We start from the raw sequence: 13,407 nt of genomic DNA, 5'->3' as shown, positions 1-13,407 counted from the left end.
TCAGGGTGTTGGAAACTTAACAGACAGATCAAGCATAGTTTTCCCATGTTTCCTCCAGAAGCCAGATGTGACCCCCACCATGTCCTAAAGACGTCACAAGCCCAACAGGTAGGAAAGCAAAGAAAAGTTTCTCCCGGCCCCATCTCCAAATGTCTGTAAGTACATTGCACACAGGCCTCAGAATGGTGGGGAGGGGACACCAGGACTCAGTCCTGGGCAGTGCAGAGCCAGCTCTGCCTGGCTGGACCTCCGCAGCCCCCCACCTCCACCCGCAGCCTGTGAAGACTCCCTGGGGTTCTCCGGCACTCCCATCCTGGCCCACCACCAGAAGGGTGTCCAGACAACACCAGCAAAAACAAAAAAACAAAAAGTTAGGCTGCAGCACACGGTGCTTGAGAGCCTGGCTCCCCTCCGCCCCCCAGCATCCCCTCCCCAGGATAGTCTCAAGTGCTGGTGAACGTGAAGCAGTCAGCAGCCTGCTGTGTCTCGCTCACCTCTCCTGAACCAAAGCAAAAGACAGCCTCCCCAATTTTCACAGCCCCAGCAGCCAGGCAAGGGCCCAAAGCCCAGACTCCCAGAGCTGACCTGCTCTCCTGACTGCCTTTTAAAACTTCATTCAGTTGAAGCCCTCACCCTGGGACTCAAAAGGGGGTGAGGGAAAGGGGACAGCCGCCCTTCCTAGGTAAGCTTCCGGCTCCATACAGTCTCTCCAGAGAGCTAGTCTTGCATTTCTATGTAGCTTCAGGCTTCTCCAAGGCAGAAATCCTCTACCAGAGGCTGTTGCAACCTCTACCCACCACACACACACATTCCCAGCCCCCCAGGACACCACACACACACACACACACACACACACACACACTTCCCAACCCCCCACCTCCCGGCCTCAGGTCTGGGTCAAAGACAAAACTACAAATCCGGCAGGCCTCTGCCTGAAGTCGAAAGCAAAGGATATTATTAAAGGCACAGGTTAAGGATCCCTCACTCTGCAGCTCCTCATTTAGAAGCCCTCAGTGGCATGCAGTGTAAACACGTCCCAGTGCTTTAAAACGAAGGGAGGTTTCTATTAAATGACTTCATTGAGGGCCACTTCTGGCGGAAAGCTTTTAAAGTGAGGAATAAAGGGGGCCTGGCGGGTGTCTCCCAGACACTTGTTTGGAAAACCTGCCATGCTGTCACGGGAAATTAAGCACAACGGGGGGCAGGGTCCCCATGTGTGTTCCTGCAGTGTGATCTCCAGCAGAAATAAAACACCCAAGGAAGCCTATTCCTGGGCACGCCAGGAGCCTAGCAAGAGTATGTCAAGGGTCACTGGAAGCATGGGGTGGGAAAAGTGGGAAATTTAAGGCTGATAGCCAAAGGGGATCCAAAGAGATGATTAAAGATGGGCACTTTAAAACTCGAAACAGGACGTGACTGGAGAAAAACAGATAAGGACACTCTACAAAGACACTGGGAAAGAGGGCTAGGAGGCCTTTAATCCCAGCTCTTGGGGTACAGAGGCAAGCTTCGTCTACATAGTGAGCCAGTCAGGGCTATGTGGTAAAACTTTGTCCACCCCCAGTGCTCACCCCCATCCCCAAAAGGAGCTTTGACCCCTGTGTCAGTAAAGGCTCCAGACGCAGAAGGCAAGGAACTGCAGGAAATACGCCGCAGCTGAGAGATATACGGAATAAGCATCCAGAATAACCATTTCTATAGAGGCAGAGAGAAGACCCAGGGGCACAGGGTGGCAGGGAAAAGGTAATACAGGTTTCTGTTTGGGGACACGGAAAGTCATAGAATCAGATAGTAAATATGGCTGCCCAACACTGAATGCACTCCATCCCACTGAAATGCTATTTTCACACTGTATTTTACCAAATAAACCAACCAAAAAATTAAAATTAAAAAAACAAAACAAAACAACAACAAAAACCACCTCCCAGGGACTAGAGAGATGGCTCCGTTGGTTCCAAGCACTAGCTGCTCTTGCAGAGCACCCAGGGTCAGTTCCCAGAAGCCACAGGGCCTGTCACAACTATCTGTAATGCCAGTTCCAGGAAATCAGACTCCGTCTTCTGGTTTCCACAGGTACTCCACACACACAGTACACATGCACACTTTCAGGCGAACACTCTTAAAGACATATATATGTTGGGAGACTCCCAAACCAGAAGCAGTCCCTCCCTTTCCTGAATACCAATATAATACACACACCTCAGACCAGAGTAAAATGGATGGTCTACTACCAACTCAGTTACCGAGCCAGGCTTCTGTCTTCACTCTGTTCTTCCCCAGGGGGACTTAAACCTCATACCAATCTTCAGGGAGGAGTCACCATTTTCACGAATGAGGAAACTGAGGCACAAGAGGTCACACAACAAAGCCAGGGATAGCCACAGGCGACACTGTTAGAGTAGTCAAGCAACTTACTGCCCTCTTCACACTTCCGACCCCCGGACTGCACTGCCTGCAGATCCACAGTCGTCTGCGCATGTTTGCTGGCAGAACAACAGACTTACCACCCGGAATGAGACCCAGGTACTCTTCAGCTGCTGCCTCGCCACCTGGCATTGCCTACGGATGCACGTGCTCATGCATGAAGTACAGCTTCCAAAACACCTGCAGACGGGGGTGCCCGTTGGCTGGGAGTTTGGCTCGCTAGCAGAGTGCTTATATAGCATGTATAAGGGCTCTCGGTTTAATCGCCAGCACAACAACAACAACAACAATAATAATAATAATTCGGCTCACCACACTAGGTTCTAGTCCATATGGTGGGTACGTCGAGGCAGGAACCCACAGCATCACATCCACAGTCAAGAGCTGAGAAAAAAATAAACGTGGGAATCCTCGCTTGCTCTCACTGCTCTAACACAGTTAGGACCCTCTGCCTAGAGAATGGTGTGGCCCACAATGGGCTGGGTCTTCTACGGTCATGAAGAAGCAAAACAATCCCCAACAGGCGAATTTGATCTAGATAATTCCTCGTGGATGCTCACTTCTCAGGTGAGTCTAAGTTGTGTCAATTTGACCGTTAAAACTAACCAACAAAATGAGACAAGCTGGGGATAGACACACACACACACACACACACACACACAGAGAGAGAGAGAGAGAGAGAGAGAGAGAGAGAGAGAGAGAGAGAGAGAGAGAGAGAGAGAGAGAGAGAGAGAGAGCGCTTTTTATGCTGGTAGCCAGTCCCAGGCCCCTCCACCTGGTGACTTCCTCCAGGGCTGAGTCTAACTACCTGGAGGTTAAGGGGTTTCACTGCTAAAAGCAGGGTTATTTAGATGTAAATAGTGCAAGCAATTACAAATGAAGTTAAAGAGGGCTTAGTAGAGAGTAAATTGGCTATTCCCAGTTGGGAACACCTGCCAGCCAACCAGAAACAACCAATAAAAAGTGAAATTCTACTTCGGAAAGCAGGGAAGTCTATCAATTACTAGAAACTCCCTTTGCCCAGAGATGGTAAATTGAGCTAACACCTCAAAGGAGCAAGGCTCAGCCCCACCGTTCTCTACAACCAATTGTCCTCAGAACTGAAGGAGGGGGCAGCATCACTGACCTCCAGCGGCTGCCTGGACTCTGCTCCACTCACTGTGCCTGCTTCTGCCTAGCGAGGAGAAGTAGGCTCAGAGCCCCACATTACAGATGGGGAAGCAAACGCCAGATGAAGAGGACTCAGCCAGAACCACACTCCTGATGACTGACAAAGAGGCTTTCAAAGCAACTACTCGAGACCAGCAAGCTTTTAGCCCATAGTAAATGAGGACCCACATCCTAAGATTTAAGCAACTCTTGATTAAGAGTACGTTAATAAAAAAAAAATAAAATAAAAAACTGACCTGGCGGTGGTAGCACATGCCTTTAATCCTAGCACTCAGAAGGCAGAGGCAAGTGGATCTCTATGAGTTCAAGGCCAGCCTGATCTACACAGCAAGAGCTGTTACACAGAGAAACCCTGTCTTAAAAAAAAAAAAAAAAAGATGGAAAGAAAAAGGAAGGACGGAAGGAAGGAACTTGTGCCGTTCTCCTTCTCTCTCTCATCCTCTCTCTCTCTTTCTCTCATATCCTACCCTGCTGCCTCACACCCAGAAACGGTGACTCAGGCCTTCAGGGAGAGGTACCCATGCCTTGAGAAGGCCAGTCCCACATAATAAGCTAAAAGCAAAGTCTACTAGCCCAGCCCCAACTCTCCACCACCTCCCCACTTCCCAAAGCTTACCCAGGAAAGCAGGAAAGTTTAGGACTAAGCTGGTCTGAACACATCCTAGACAAAAATATCTACGTCCTAAACCAAAAATTCATAAACAAAGGAGATCAGAAGTTTGGTCAATGTCACCTATGGTCCCCAAGTAAGTATCCCCCACCCAATTCGTTTACTTTATTTTACATGTATGAGTACTTGACTTACATGTATGTTTGTGTATCACATGTGCCTGTTACCCTTGAATGTTAGAGGAAGGCACTGGATCCGCTGGAACTGGAGCTGTGGATGGTTGTGAGCTACAATGTGGGTGCTGGGAACTGAACCTGGGTTCTCTGTAAGGGCAGCAAGTGCTCTCAACCACTGAGCTATTTCTCCAGTCCAGCTCCTCTAACTCTCAGCCTTCAACAGCAATCGCAGCTCTGAGTCAGACCCCCAACCCCCATGCTTCTGAGACTTGACTGGGACAGGGAGGGACATCTCCACTTTCCAGCTGCAGCTGTGTGGTTCTGACGGAGCATAAAGGTCTCACGAGCAAACACTGCAGAGAATCAAACCTTTACAACAAACTTTCTCAGCCTCCTTCTAAAAGCTAGCAATAGGGCTAGGGAGTTGGGCTCTGTTGGTTAGGGGTCTCTAACATGCAGGGGCTCCACCTGCCAACACAGCACAAACCAGGCATGGTGATGCATATCCATCTGTGGTCCCAGCACCTGGGAAGTAGAGGCAGGAGGAAGAGAAATTCAAAGATATATTCTGCTACATAGTGAATCTGAGGGAGCCTGAGCTACATGAGAACCTGTCACAATAACAACAGTATTGGTCTTACAGATAACAAAAAACTACAAAATAATGCCCTGAACCATCAGTACTTTACCTAAGGTAAGCAAAATCACTGTGGTTGTGTTTGGGTGGAAGTTCCAGCTCAAGCCCCCTCCCCTGGAAGTTGCCTCAGTCCAGACCCCACCTCCAAGAAAGCCTACCAAAGGATGACCCCTCCCCAGAGATGCTCAAGACCACTCCCACAGGGTATTTAAACAGCACCCCAGAGAACAAGCACCTGGTTTTCCGGCCTTCCTTCCCGGTCTCCTTCCTGGGGGACTGGAAGGCTACCCAGGAATGTTGGTATCCATTAAACCTGGGCTTTCTCTAATTCGGTTTAATTTGGTCTGATTTGGATTATTGCGTCGGTGGAGAGGTTTATTGGGGCACAAAAACTTTTCAGATTGGACAGCAGGGAACAAACTCCATCCTATAAACAAAGACACAGCCAGGCATGGGCAGCCTACTCCAAGTTCAAAGACTATGCCCTGTGTTGTAATCCTGAGTTCTTAACTCCCTGTTGGCTCTCTAAGTCTTTCCGAGTGGGAATTCTGTGTGTGCCTGTGGTACTGCCCACAGTAGTGCCTACCACTCATCTTCACATCTGTCCTGGGCTCAGCGGTAACGACAGTTCTGTCGGCCCGAAGCCCCGACTACCTGCAAATTTAAGAGCTCAAGGTAATTACAGTGCGGTCGAATTCTGTTTAGGAAGACTTGGGCTGCGGACCTTCCCTGTACCCCAGAAAGCCCAGCACTCAAGTTTGTGTTTTACTCTTGCTGCATAACCAATGACTTCCAGAACCCAGAGGTTTGCAAAGCTTGAAGCAATGCAGGGACAGCGCCTCCCTCACCCAGACTGGGCATTCAGAGCCTTCCCAAACAGCCACATCAGCCAGCTCCTCTAAAACAAGAAAAGGACGCTGGGAAAATCGCCTGGACGGCAAGAACACCCTGGTCTTTGAGACGTTTACATCTTCCAGGAGGGAAATCAATAAATCCATCCAAACTCAAGGGGACTGTGCCATGGTGGAGGGGGGGCGGGGAGAGGGTGGTACTAAGAACACGCTGTCTTTTTTAAAAGATACACTTATTTTTATGTGCATGAGTATTTTGTTCGTGCGACGGTATGTACACCTCATGTGTGCCCCTCATGGGTGCAGTGCCCATAGAAACCAGAAGACTGCGTCAGAATCCCTGGAACTGGAGTTCCAGACGGTTGTGAGCTGGTGTGTGGGTGCTAGGACTCCAACCCGGGTCCTCTTCAAGAACAGTAAGTAATCCTCAACCATTAAGCTGTCCCCCCAGCCCCTGAAAACACCCTGTCTTAATCAGCTCTATTTAAGGGAGCACCTTGCAAGGAACTGAGCTCTGCAGTGAGGCCCCAGCACTTGCGAACCTCCCTCAGCCACAGCACAGGCACTGTGACCCCACGCCTGGAGTCTCTAGGGATGTCAGGGTTCAGAGCAGAGGACAAGAGGTGCTGAGTGGCAGCCTGGTACTTGGATATGATCAATGAACAAACAGTACTGGGCTGGGGAATGCTTTAGTTGGTAGGCTCGCCTGGCATACATGAAGCTCTGGGTTCAATTACCAGCACCGCATAAAGGGGCATAGTAGTTTCTGCTTATAAACCCAGGATTTGGGAGGTTCAGCCAGTAAGTTCAAGGTCATCCTAGCAACCTAGTAAGCTTGAAAGTAGTCTGGATGCAAAAACAAAAACATATTTTTGTTGTAGTTTAGAGACAGGGTTTAAGTTTCCCAACCTGGCCTTGATCTCAGCCCAGCAGCCTCCGGAATGGCTCGGATGACAAGCCTGTGCATAGTAACTCTTGCTGATAGGCCTGGCCTTCGTGATTATTCCGGTAACTGGGAGCTCGGGAGCCTATGAAGCACTACTTGGAAGACAGGAGTGAGCTACATGAGGCTTACAACCATCTCAGGAGCCCTGTCTTAAAGCAGCCATATGGGAGGAGGGTTGAGTTCAGAGGCAGGCTCCACCCTGAGAAGCTGGGGCTTTGATTCTACCCACACTGTCACTGATTCAAGGCCACTAAACTTCCATTACCAGCCACCAACGGCCAGATAGGCTGTTCTGTTCACACAAGTTTTCCAGCCCCCTAGAAACCCACCAGCACAATGTATCCACCAGAACCCAGCATCCTCTTTCTTTCCTCCTCCAGTCATGGATACCTGCCCCATGCCCCTCCCCCTCCTTCAGTCCCACAACTCACTCAGTTCAAATCTGGTGCAGAGTCCCAATGAAACAAGCTGGACCTTGAACCTCAGAAAATGTTTCTTATGACTTCCATATCCATGAACTGCAGGGGAATCAAGCCAGGCGAGGCTACTGCCCTACAGAGAACCCAGTTCACTGTAATCCAGTCTGCAGATCCCACTACCCGAACTCAGGCTCCGTAATGCAAGGCCTGTATCCTGCTGACCAAGAACTTGGCAGGTGGGACAGAGCTCTGCCCGCAGCAGTGGCTTTTTTAAAACGTTGCTCAATGAGTAACCAAAGGAAGAAATAAAAACAGCCGCCTCCCATGTGGCTAGGCAGTAAATCCCAGCACTTGGGAGGCTAAGGCAGGACAGGGTCTATCTCAGTCAGAGGAGAGCCTAGGCTACACAGAAAGACCCTACTCCTACCCCCCACACCCTACCTCTCAAAAAAAAAAAATTGAGAACATCGGCTTGGGAAGCAGGAAGGCAGGACATAAAGAACAAAGTAACGGAGCTTGTGATGGGCAAGGTCAGAAAACAACATGTAGGGATCTAGGGATAGGGTCTCTCCGTCCACCATGCAGGCTCCATGCATCAGTCAGGGCATCAGGCTTGGCAGCAAGCCCCTTTGCCAGCTGAGCCATCTTAGCAGCCCCAGTGGGGACATTTGGCTGAACATCCCAACAAGCTTCCCACTTCCCCAAGACCACTCAGCCTTGGTGCCACCCCCATCAGCACCTCTCCTCTCCCCACCCCTGCCCCCCCTTTCTGGGTTCTCATGTCTTAACTTGTTTCCTCTTAAAAACGATGCCAAATGACAGAAGAATGTATGTGCTTGGGTGTCACCCAGTTTTCCATCCTCTTGAACTTTATTTTTCTCCTTAGGAGCCAGCTTCTCTTATATATATATATATATCTTTGCCCTTTAGCACCAGGGCCAAAGAGAGGGAGGAAGGAGGGAGGATGGGAGGGAGGGAGGCAGGCAGGGAGGGAGAGATCACTCAGCTGGGCCTTTTGAAAAGGTTAGCAGCATCTTTTAGATAAAGTTTCAGAGGGAAAGCTAAGAAACACTTTAAATTCCATCATTCCTCACTCCATCATCATGAGAAAGTAACTTAAGACACACACACACACACACAAAACGAAGTCATTATTCTAAGTGGCTGGTTATAACAGCCATCACAGCTCTCAGGACAGACCACAGGCCTCTTCTGGAAGCTGCACCCCTTCCCCTGGATGAAAGTACCCACTCATCCCATTTTTCTTCACTTGCTTCCTTCTGTTCACTACAACTGCTACCCCAGAGTGGCAAGTGTTGTAATAAACCTGCCTCTGGCCACACTGAGCTACACACAGGGTGGGGCCAGCCTGCATGCCCCGTCTCACAGGCAGCTGCCACTATCCAGTCTCGTCGTGCAGGTAACTGCTATTCAGGCACAGCTTTTCAGATACCAAGAGTATGACAGCATCTTTAGGTAAACCTTGGTCTCCGGCTGGAAAGGAGTTTACAACCAGTCATTTTGATGCGCTGGTACATGCTTATGCACACACGCACGCACGCACACACGCTCACGGGAGAATACTTTCTGTATGGTTCTGTTCCCCCAAGCACTCCGTAACCTCTACTCCTGAGCCAGGTGACACTCCCCAGTGGTCACACTTCTAGCAGCTGAGCACAGCAACAGGACAGGGAGGAGGGAAGAAAAGGGGAACAGACCAATGGGGCAAGACACTAGCATTTTTTATTGTTCAAAGTCGACGTCCTCTGACTCATGTGGGAAGCCAGAAGCAAACACAAACACCCTCCCCAGGGCATTCTTAAAGGGACTTCATTTTACTACTAAAAAGACAACACACAGGGCCAGAAGGCAAAACCTGATTTGTGGCCACATTGTAACACCAGAGAGAGTCACTCCAATACTTAACTTAGAATACCAGAGAGTGTTAACCTAGGGACAACCATGTTGATAAAACATATGTGACCCAAATCACTAGATTCTAACATAGACTCAGCGTTTCCTTTGTCCTATCATTTTTCAAACATCCTGACAGGTGACTGAGGAGATACCTCGGTTTTGCCATGTTACTGGAAGTGCTAATTCACTAACTCTGATATTATTCTAACAAGGAGATACACACGGTTGCTCCTGAGGACCGGAGCACACATCAAAATAAGTAACTCACAAATGCACACACGTGGACACAAGTGCCCTTCAGGATCTCGCCAACTTCGGGGAAAACTCTTGTTTATGCAAACGCCAATATTTCGACGCGCGCTGCGCTGGATTGTGGTGTGTGGCGTGTGTGTGTGTGTGTGTGTGTGTTTGTGCGTGCTCGCGCGCGCGAGAGCATTCCAGTAAGGAGGGGTCTACTACAGCTCACCAAATCCTACGTATTCTCCTCTGCTTTTCATCTGAGATCCTCTACAAACCACTTGGTTTTCCCTAGTAGGACAAGCCTATATTATAACCTTGACTCTGGCAAAGACTTGAAATTTTAACGCACCACACTTCAACCTCCTAGGTCGAAAGTGCCTCTGGAAATATTTACTGTAAACAGAGTTAGGAACAAAGGGAACTTTCCTTTTTTTTTTTTTTAAGGCACCACCTGCGGTCTAAGGTTGGCACGGGCCGTCCACAGGCCCCCCTGGTGGAGAGGTGGTTAAGGAGCCTGAGCGCCGCATGCAGATGGTTCTCCCCAAGAGAGCGCTCTGCGTTTCCCGGTTTCTAACCCAGCAGCAACCAGAGAGAGCCACGGGGCGGGGGAGGGGAGCACGTTTTAAATGTTCCCACCGGCGCACCCCAGACCCCTGGTATCGGGATGTAGTCAGGGGGTACGAAGGTGAGGGTCTTTTGTTTAGTTTTGTTTTTAAATCTCACCAGGTGTGTAGCCTCCAGGTCACCTTAAGAACTCCCACCGTATTTTGAGCGGGGTACTCGGTGTTGGAGGGCTCTTGGGGTGAAGGGGCACGCACGTAGAAAATACACAAAGTTCTTTTACAAATTCTCTGCCCAACACCACAGCCAGGCACCTGTCTAGAAGCCAAACGCTGATGCAACTTGGAAAAGTCCCTCAAAAGACAGAAAAAAAAAAAAAGTAAGGGCTTTCGGGGTGACCTGCCTGGACCATGCAGTGGGTCGCGGACCAGGACAGAGGAGCGACCACCAGCCTGTTCGGTTTAAGAAACGGTCTTAAAGAGCACGCTGAGATTAAACCCTGCCAGGAAGGACGAGGAGTGCGATGCTCTGTGTGGATTGCCCGCAGCTGTCACTAGAGCCCAGCACAGGTTCGCCACCAACTGTTCGGTGCGACTAGAGTGCAGTGAGCCGGGTAGGAGACAGGAGCACACCTCCAGCCCCGGCACTGCGGCGGCCACGCCGGGATCCGGGAACCAACGCTTAGGCTGAGCACTGCGCAAACCTGCAAGAGCCCGAGCCCCTCGCCGTCCGGGGCAGCACCTGGGCTCCGGCGGCCCGCGCACACCCTTCCCGCCCCGGCTCCGAGCTCACTTACCGCCTCCGTCTCCCGGGTCCTGCTCCGCTGCAGCCCGCAGACCCGGGCGGGAGAGCCGCGGCCGCAGGAGTCGCCTGGAGGCCGCGCCAGCCCCGCCCCGTCCTGCAGCCGCCCGCCCTCCCGGGAGGAGGAGCAGGCGGGTCTGCGTCCGGACCCTCCCAGGGACCCGGGACCCAGGCGAACCCAGGACTGAGGGCCCTAGCAGGCAAGCCGGGGTGCTCCCTGCCACTCTGCTCCATCTGCACCCTCGCCGGCACCTCTTCCCTTCCCTGCAGCCTCCCTCTCTCCTCTCTCCGCGCTCCTGTGTACCCCTCCAGTAAGCCTTCCCTATTTCGCAGTCCCACCCCATCCCAGATACGCTTCCCCCACCCTTCCACGCAGCCTTGTTCTCTTCACCTGGGAGCAAATCACACTGATGGAAAAGCACGGGAGTGACTCCAATAAGCTAAAGCTGGGCCCGTCTCTGAGGTCACCCAGCTGCTGGTGGCAGAACTGGCATTAGAAAACAGATCTCAGGTCCTAATTTAGTCCAGTCCCAGGGAAAGTGACTTTACATTGACAACTGCGACAGTCAGTGTGAAGCTTGTCATTTCCAAGCCTCAGTTTCCTCCGTTGTAAAGTGAACAGGACACCCACTCCACGGAAGAAAGGACTGCAGAAATGTCACGTGGCCTACGCTATTTTAATAAGTAAATGTTTGCTGACCTGCTGAATAAAACCAACGCTCAAAACATTCAGTCCCTCAAAATAGCGACGTGAAAAGATTCCAAAAGGTAACAGCAATTCTTGTAGGAAAAACACATGGCAGAAGGGGAAATACATAGTGGTTAAAAGTGCTCGTATTTACAGGGCTGGAGAGATGGCTCAGCAGTTAGGAGAACTTGCAGCTCTAGCAGAAGTTCCGGTTCAATTCCCAGCACCCACGTGGTGGCTCACAAACCTCTGTAACTCCAGTCCCAATGGATCTAGTGCCCTCTTCTGGCCTCCTCGGGTACTGCAGATGTGTAGAGCTCAGCCGTACATGCAGGCAAAACAACACAAATATTTTCGATTGATTTTTAAAAAGAACACAAAGGAAGCAGCCATCCTCCCTGGAGCCCTTTGAATTTACTTCTCAAAAACAGTGGGTCTAGTAGGCAGGCTCCACCCGTAGTCAACTACAGCCAAGAATGGTTATGAATGCAGGCTTCCTGCCCCTCCCCCAAAAGAAAGTAGTAACCCTGCTTAGAAGATTAAGCGTTTTGTGATTTTTGTCAAAAAATTAATAGCTTAGCTCTCGAGTCTGGACTTCGTAGGGGACAAAACTGCATAGACAGCGTTCTTGGGCGGGGCTGCTTGCCTGAGCGAAGGCTTCTGGGTTTGGGGTACATCTGGAACCTGGAATTAGGCAAATTAGCAAGGGAGGCTGTGCCGGAAGGTGGGAAAGGCATCAGATAGCACAGGCAGGGACGCAGGTTAATCACGCCGCAGACACCTCAAAATGCCTGCAATGGAACCTGCACCTACATGGGGCTAAACGCCAGGACTGGCAGAACCCTGCAGTACGGTGACCAGCCCAGCCAGGAGGAAGGCTACAGCCGGAAGCTGTGTGGGGAAAGACCTTCCCAAAGAGCTTCTCAAATTGGTGGCCAGATATGTGTCCTGAGGTAGCTCCAGAAACAGAAATAAGGACATGGAGAGAGGTTTCTAAAAAGATGTATTTATTTTATGTCTGTATGTATGTGCCTGAATATATGTATGTATATCATGCATGTGCAGTGTCCATAGGGGCCAGAAGAAGATGCTGGGTTCCCTGGGGCTGGAGTTATAGTTGGTTGAGCATCTGATGTGGGTGCTTTGGATCTGAACCCTAGCCCTCTGAAAAATCAGCAAGCGATTGATTATTTATGTATTCACTGTTTTTTCGAGACAGGGTTCTCTGTCCTGGTACTCACTCTATAGACCAGGCTGGCCTCAAACTCAGAGATCCACCTGCCTCTGCCTCCCCCATGCTGGGATTCAAAGTGTGCACCTCCACACCAGCTTGAAGAAAGTGCTTAGCCGCCGAATCTCTCCCCAGCTGGAGAGGGTGTTTCTGCGAGAGCTGCTGAATGTTTTGTAGAACTTTCATGGGAAATTCATGACCGACCGGCAGGCTGGTGGCTAGGGTGGGGGAGGGACACAACATATGAACTAGGTACTAGGAAAGGAGGGTGAAGTGCCCTCACTCAGGGCCAGGAAATGGAAGGCTCACCCAAGGAAGAAAAGGAGGGATAGTGAGAGGTGTCGGGGAACCCGGTGACTCTGAGAGAAACCAGGGCGAGTCGGAGGCTGGACCATTCGCCGCTCATCTATTCCTACCTAGACCGCTGAGAGCATCTGCAGAAAGTACCCGCTCAGCAAACATTTGATGGAGAAAGCAATTATCCAGCGTGCCCACCTCTTTCCCAACAGGTAGTCTGATGATAACCAAAATAAGGAGAGTGGGTGGGGAGGCAAGGAGGGAGGCAGAATCAGGATGGGCTCACAAAGCAGCAGCCCTGCACGCCTCTGCTCTTACTACAGACACTCAAACCCCGCCAGCCTGAAGGGAAGGCAAGCCTGTGCAAGCCAGCAATGCCTCTGATACTCTGAGCCACGCCTTCCCTAGCATCTTTCTTCAGTGGCTATCTATTTATTTT

General features: G+C 50.7%; 1 protein-coding gene across 3 annotated transcripts in view; it reads right to left on the bottom strand.

Moving 5' to 3' along the window:
* Positions 1-10,837, bottom strand: part of Cgnl1 (cingulin like 1) — a 162,306-nt gene extending 151,469 nt beyond the window's left edge. For 2 of the 3 annotated variants that reach the window (XM_075965306.1, XM_075965308.1), the window contains exon 1: positions 10,748-10,837. The gene's annotated coding sequence lies outside the window, so the exon portion shown is untranslated. The remainder of the gene's footprint in view (positions 1-10,747) is intronic. The other variant, XM_075965307.1, reaches the window with a different exon arrangement.
* Between the last annotated feature and the right edge of the window lie 2,570 nt (positions 10,838-13,407).

The sequence above is a fragment of the Microtus pennsylvanicus genome, chromosome 3 (genome assembly GCF_037038515.1).
Source record: "Microtus pennsylvanicus isolate mMicPen1 chromosome 3, mMicPen1.hap1, whole genome shotgun sequence".
NCBI lineage: Eukaryota > Metazoa > Chordata > Mammalia > Rodentia > Cricetidae > Microtus > Microtus pennsylvanicus.
This window is presented reverse-complemented; position numbering and strand designations above follow the sequence as displayed.